This window comes from Aquarana catesbeiana, unplaced genomic scaffold (assembly GCF_042186555.1).
Source record: "Aquarana catesbeiana isolate 2022-GZ unplaced genomic scaffold, ASM4218655v1 unanchor232, whole genome shotgun sequence".
Classification (NCBI taxonomy): domain Eukaryota; kingdom Metazoa; phylum Chordata; class Amphibia; order Anura; family Ranidae; genus Aquarana; species Aquarana catesbeiana.
Window position 1 is genome coordinate 222,216 of NW_027362660.1, and position 6,728 is coordinate 228,943.

The following is a 6,728-nucleotide window of genomic DNA, read 5'->3' on the forward strand; positions in this document are numbered from 1 at the left end:
TCTGTTCCAAAGGCCGTACCTCACAACTTGCCCCGATCATCTAAGGTGTGCACCACCTGAATGTTCTCCAGCAGCTTTTCACTAGTGAGACTCCTTTTATTGTCAGTAACACACAATAGATCACCTCCTCTGGATGCATCTTACATAAAAAGACAGTATCTGAGACCAGATACTTCCCAGTGCAACTGATCTGGTCATTAGTGACCTCAGTGTTATGTAAGGGATACTGAATGCGGGTATCCAGAGACAGCAGGGATGACCAGATCTGTGGGCGACACCTAAGGAAGCTGGAATCAGACAGAGTATGAATAAAAATAATATAATAATGCACACAACACGAACACACCATAACCAAGCAAAAGTGAAATATAAATGTGAAGGTGAAGATCAACCCAACAACCTACTTATATTAACACTATGCAAATTGGAGGGAAGCTCACATAAGCAGAGCAGGACCAGGACTGAGACTGGGGCTGGTAATAAGGGGAGCAGAGATGAGATAACAGGATGTAGGATACCAGTTACAGGGTACAGGATACCAGATACAGGATCAAGCAGGGAAGTGACTCCTAGGCAGAACACTAAAGCACTGATAAAAATTAAGGGAAGGATTATGTATTTTCCCAGTAGCCAGCATCAGGTGGAGCCTAACTACTGATGACCCAGGTCCTGACTGTCTTGTGTATAGGGTATTAGAACCATGCAAGTCATATAGTCACCAGTAGGGATGAACATTTAGGGAGCTTGGTGTGAATGAAAATTACAGTTTCTAACTGAATGGTTCCTAAGGAAGAGGCGGCTGCTTGCACCTGCTGTGTACTTACCAACCACTGACATCACCCAGCCCATTCACTTACAGTGCCTTGCAAAAGTATTCACCCCCTTTGGCTTTTTACCTATTTTGTTACATTACATCCTTTAGTTCAATGTTTTTTAATCTGAATGTGATGGATCAGAACACAATAGTCTAAGTTGGTGAAGTAAAATTATAAAAATATATCGCTGGGGAAACAAATCGCTGGGGAAGCGGAGCAGAACGAGACATACCACTTATAGAGGTAATACTCGAGGCGGGTGCCTGCACACAGACTGGCGCAGCAGCAGGGACGGCCTGCAACACAGGTTGTACCGGAGCAGTCACAGTGGTAGATTCCAGGTGAGCCGTGCGACTCAGGAGCGTTTGTAATGCCATAGCAAACTGATCCATGCTGTGATCTTGTTCATCCAATCTGGAAAAAATATTACCAACAAGTGGATTGACTGTATCTTCTGAATTCATGGCCTTCGCCTACTGTCAGAAACCATTACATTACCCCTTTAGAGGCCCCTAAAGTCTTTCAGCTTTACTAAACCCTCACAGCCCCTCTACTCCTCTACTTCCCTTAGAACCCTCAGTATTTTCCTCCCTCTGACACCAATGATGGAACATATTCTTCATGGCAGGCTGGGAAATGTTTTCTTCCTCCTGAAAAAGTTGCCACCTTTTCTTCAAGCCAAACCCAAACACTTTAGCAGCCTGGGATACCTTTGGGTGCCTCAAAGAGAGTAGTAATGTGATGTACATAGCGTGCTGCAGTGAACAGTGGGTGTGGCCAAATTGCTCTGCTGACATCACCCTGCTCCCCCCCTAGTGTTGCTGAATCTGCCCCCAGACATCTGCCTGCAGCTCTTGGATGGCAACAGATTTGTGTGTAACTATCCTGGTTACTTGGGGAGCCACAGCATGGTCTGAATAATGTGTCCGGGTTTGAGTTTTCCTGAAACCCAGACACATGATTCAAAACCTGGACTGTCCGATGAATCCCAGACAGGTGGCAACAGTAACTCCTGACCCCTACACTCCATCATTGTGTTGGCTGTTTATTCTAATGATTGCCCATTGGCTTCCTGTGCAGTGTAAAAATTGCCCTTTGTAGGCCATGTATGGTCAGGATGGTCATTGTCTTGTCTATTTATTGTAAGTGCGGTTTGTTTAGAGGACCATATTACTAAAATGTATCTCCAAAAAAGAGAATGTTCCGGCCCAGTAAGTGGGGAAATGTTTTGACCCTGAAGGGGTTAATCTAGGTTTCCACACTATATATGTGTGTATCATCATCTGCTGGAGAAAAGACATCACAGTGACTATGGAGGAAGAGGACGGACATGACGGGGGGTTACTGGTTGTAAATTGAAAATAAGATCTTATTATCTCCTCTGCTACCACTTCCAGCAATGTCTTCTCTCTACTTCCTCCAGACTTCCTGTCTGTGCATCACTTCCTGTCTGACATCACTTCCTGTCTATATTTCATAGAGCTATATTAATCATCAACTGATCCCCCTGAAGGGGTTAATCTACATATCACCTCCTCTGCCGCCAGATCCCGCAGTGTCTTCTCTCTACGTCCTTCCAAATGGAATGTCTGTCCCTGACATCACTTCCTGGCTTCCATAGAGACTTCCTGTCTGGGTAGAAGTGAGATCACCACCTTGTGGAGATCAGAGGAACTGCAGCCCTGAGAAACGTCTCATAGTGTGAACACGGCCTTGTGCTGTGTGTGTATGTACTGTACACTAGGGTTGCCACATCATCCCTTTAATCCAGGACACATATTAATTACACAGGTATTGAGGCTGATTTAATACAGATAAGGCTCCAGGTGAGTTTAATTACCACCTTAATCAGGCACAGAACCTGTGTAATTAATGTGTGTCCTGGGATGATGTGCCAACCCTACTGTACACTGATCAGCCATAACATTCTGACCACTGACAGGTAAAGTGAGTAACATTGATTATCCCATTACAATCTTATGGCATCTGGAAGAGAGTGGGGTATATTAGGCCAAAAGTGAACAAGTTGTCACCGATGTTGATGTGTTGAAAGCCAAAAGTGCCAACAATGGGCACATGAGCGTCAGAACTGAAGCACGGAGCAATGGAAGAAGGTGGCCAGGTCTGATGAATGACGTTTTCTTTTACATCATGTTATTGGGTGGGTGTGTGCGCCTCGTACCTGGGGAAGAGATGGCACCAGGATGAAGTATGGGAAGAAGACAAGCCAGCGGAGGCAGTGTAATGCTCTGTCTAATGAAGTCCATGCTTTGATGGCAGCAACAGGGGGACCTACTCAATATTAGAGGGGTGATCATAATGTTCTGGTGGGTGGTCATAATGTTCTGGTGGGTGGCCATAATGTTCTGGTGGGTGGCCATAATGTTCTGGTGGGTGGTCATAATGTTCTGGTGGGTGGTCCTAATGTTCTGGTGGGTGGCCATAATGTTCTGGTGGGTGGTCATAATGTTCTGGTGGGTGGCCATAATGTTCTGGTGGGTGGCCATAATGTTCTGGTGGGTGGTCATAATGTTCTGGTGGGTGGTCCTAATGTTCTGGTGGGTGGTCATAATGTTCTGGTGGGTGGTCATAATGTTCTGGTGGGCAGGTTATGGGCACCCATTTTTGTTGTTTTTTTTTTAGCAGAGCTCCTACAGCCTATTAGCCCCCATTTCCCTTTCTTTATCTTAGCAGATTTCCTGCAACCTATTCAAACACTTTTCCTTTTCTGTGTCTCAGCATATCTCCTGCAACCTATTAGCACCCATTTCCCTTTCTATGTCTCAGCAGATCTCCTGAAGCCTATTAGCACCTATTTCCCTATTAGAGAATAAAATGGTGGTAGTTCCAATTTTTTTATGTCACATGATACCAGCTCAATGGATTAGGAAACACAAAATGTCAGTAAAAAACCCAGTGAAGATAATTTTGGGGCCACAGACACAATCTATCCCCCAATTCATAGATCCCTAAAGAAGAGTTTGTTGTGGAAGTGAAGTTGTGTAAAGTCAATGAAACCCGACACTCCCAGCTGAGAACAATGAAGGAGTTTACTATTCTAATCCTCCAAACAGTTTTCTGTCTGGGAAGGTCGGGGAGTCAATATTTCCCCAGCTGACCAGGAACAATGAAGGAGTTTACTATTCAAATCCTCAACAACTAGTTTTCCCACTCGCTATTTCCCCAGCTGGAAGAGACAAGACTTCTTATAGAGTGCCAGCTTCTCGCATCATCCAGCATTGGGTGATGGGTGATAAATACAATGACCCCTCCCCTTATAGCCATAAATCCCGCCCTCTTATCATCAAAGTAAAAGATGTGAAAACATCTGTGATAAATCATCGACGCATTTCACCTCATCAGTATCCAGTGATTTTGGAAAATAAGAAAAAAACCTCTATTGTGGGATTTTAAAGGCAACAAAAAATAGAAATAGAAATTATATATTAAAAATTCATTTTATTAAACAAAAATTAATTTTTAATATATAATTTCTATTTCTATTTTTTGTTGCCTTTAAAATCCCACAATAGAGGTTTTTTCTTTTTTTCCAAAATTATACAAGGGATATTGGCAACTACATGCCCAATGACATGAGTTATCATTTTTCAGTATCCAGTGATAAACCATAAAGTGACATCAAAGTCCATCCAATGTCTCCTTTATACTTCATTAAATGATATCACCCCCAATAAATGTCTCCAAAACCTCCAGAGCTTCTTCCTCCAAATCTCAGTATATGCTCCAGCAAACCCTGCGTAGTGGACTACAAAACACCTCCTTTCCCAAACACCAATCCCAGTGCTCTCTTGGTGCTCACACTCAGCTTGTGCGCTCACCAGACCTCCATCACCCTCCTAATAAGTGGATCCACAATAGCTTTGGAGGAACCCTGGCTGAGAAAGGCTGGACTAGGCAGTAATATATTTCTATCCCCCTTGGGGGGGATTTACAGTACATACACACACAGCACAAGGACGTGTTCACACTATGAGACGTTTCTCAGGGCTGCAGTTCCTCTGAGCTCCACAAGGTGGTGATCTCACTTCTACCCAGACAGGAAGTCTCTATGGAATACAGACAGGAAGTGATGTCAGGCAACGACAGGAAGTTCCGGGTGAGAGGTGAGATAGGAGGAAGTAGAGAGAAGACATTGCTGGAAGTGGCAGCAGAGGAGGTAATAAGATCTTATTTTTTATTTACACCCAGTAACCCCCATCATGTCCGTCCTCTTCCTCCATAGTCACTGTGACGTCTTTTATCTCCAGCAGATGATGATACACACTAGTGGCGGCTGGTGCTCAAAATTTTCTGGGGAGGTGCAAACAAACCTAAAAATTCTGAAAAAAAAAAACAAACAAAAAACATCAATTGCAGCCACTGTGCCATCAAATGCAGCCTCTGCGCCCAGCAAATGCAGCCAACTGTTCGGCCCAAGAATTGGAAATCCAGGATTGGGATGATGGGTGTGTGCGAGTGTGAGTAAGTGAGTGCTCCTCCCCCCCCTCCGTAAACCCAGGCTAATGGACAATCACTCCCAGACAGCTGAGATGCGGTGTATGTGAGAGAGTGCTCTGCCGACTTGCCTGTCCTCAGCCACCTCCGTGCAGCAAGCAAAGACACGCCGGCATTCAAGAGGGAGAAGGGCGACTGCTATCACTGGCTACTTCCCCCCCTGTACCCTCATCTGTTTCCAGTCTCCCGGTATAGTAGAGCAATCACACACTGGCGCTCCCCTGACAGCAGACGAGCGGCCAGTGTAGCGAAATAAGGCAAAGAAGGACAGAAAGCTGACAGCTGAAAAGCAGTGTATGGGAGAGAGCCTGTTTTCCTTTCTTCAACCTTTCCGTGTAACAAGATAGACACACGCCGGCGTTTTCCTGGATAACAGATGGGCTGCCAGCTGAGGTGGAGAGAGAAAGATCCCCTGCTTGCAACAAAGTAAACATAAGTAAATACAAAGTAAATACACACCGGCATATACAAATAAGGAGAGTCAGCTGAGGGTGAGTGTGTGTGAGTAAGTGCTCTGCCACCCCCTTGTGTTCCTGGACCGAAGCTGCAATCAGAGGAACACAGCAGAGCACAGATTATTGCTGGAATGCTGAATTGTTAGCTGCTGGAGACGCTTTGTGCATTGTGTATGATGCTGCAACCGGATGAGAACAACTGATCGCTGAACCGCTGAGCGCCGAGTAGCTGACACACTGCACTCTCTCTCCCCTCCAACACACCCGGCCGTGTACGAGAGAGTGCCCCGCTCCCCCCCCCTCGAGCTCCTGGGCAGATATTACAAACAGCTGTACATAGCAAAGCAAAGGCAAGAAGGTCAAACCGCCGAACCACTGACAGCTGGAGAGATTCCACTCTCTCTCTCCTGTTCCCTCGTGCTGTGGATGAGCAACTGTTTCACCTCCCCCACCCCCTGTGCTCCTGGGCTGTATCCCACAGCAGAGCCAAGCTGAACACTGAACCTCCAAAGGTTGATCCACTTACAGTTGGATACACTCCATTCTCCTTCCTCTTTTGAGTGCCTGGCTGTGTAGGAGTAAGTGCCCGCTCCCACCGCCCCCCCCCCCCCGGGGTGACACTATAATAAGCTGTGTATAGTAAACTTGGCTGAACACTGAACTGTTGAACCATTGACAGCTGGAAACCCCCCACCCCTTTTCTGTACCCCCGAATTGTGGATGAGTGAGTGTCTCATTTCCCCTTGTGTTCCCTGGCTAAATTGATAATTAACTAGTGCACAGCAGAGCAGAGCTGAGAGCTGAATTGCTGAATCGTTAGTAACTGGAGATATTACACACCCTTTGCAGTGCTTATAGGTCAACTTTACAATTTGATGAGAACAGCGGAGTCCGGAGTCGCATCGCAGACAGCTGAGGAGATGACCACACGCAGACAAGTCGC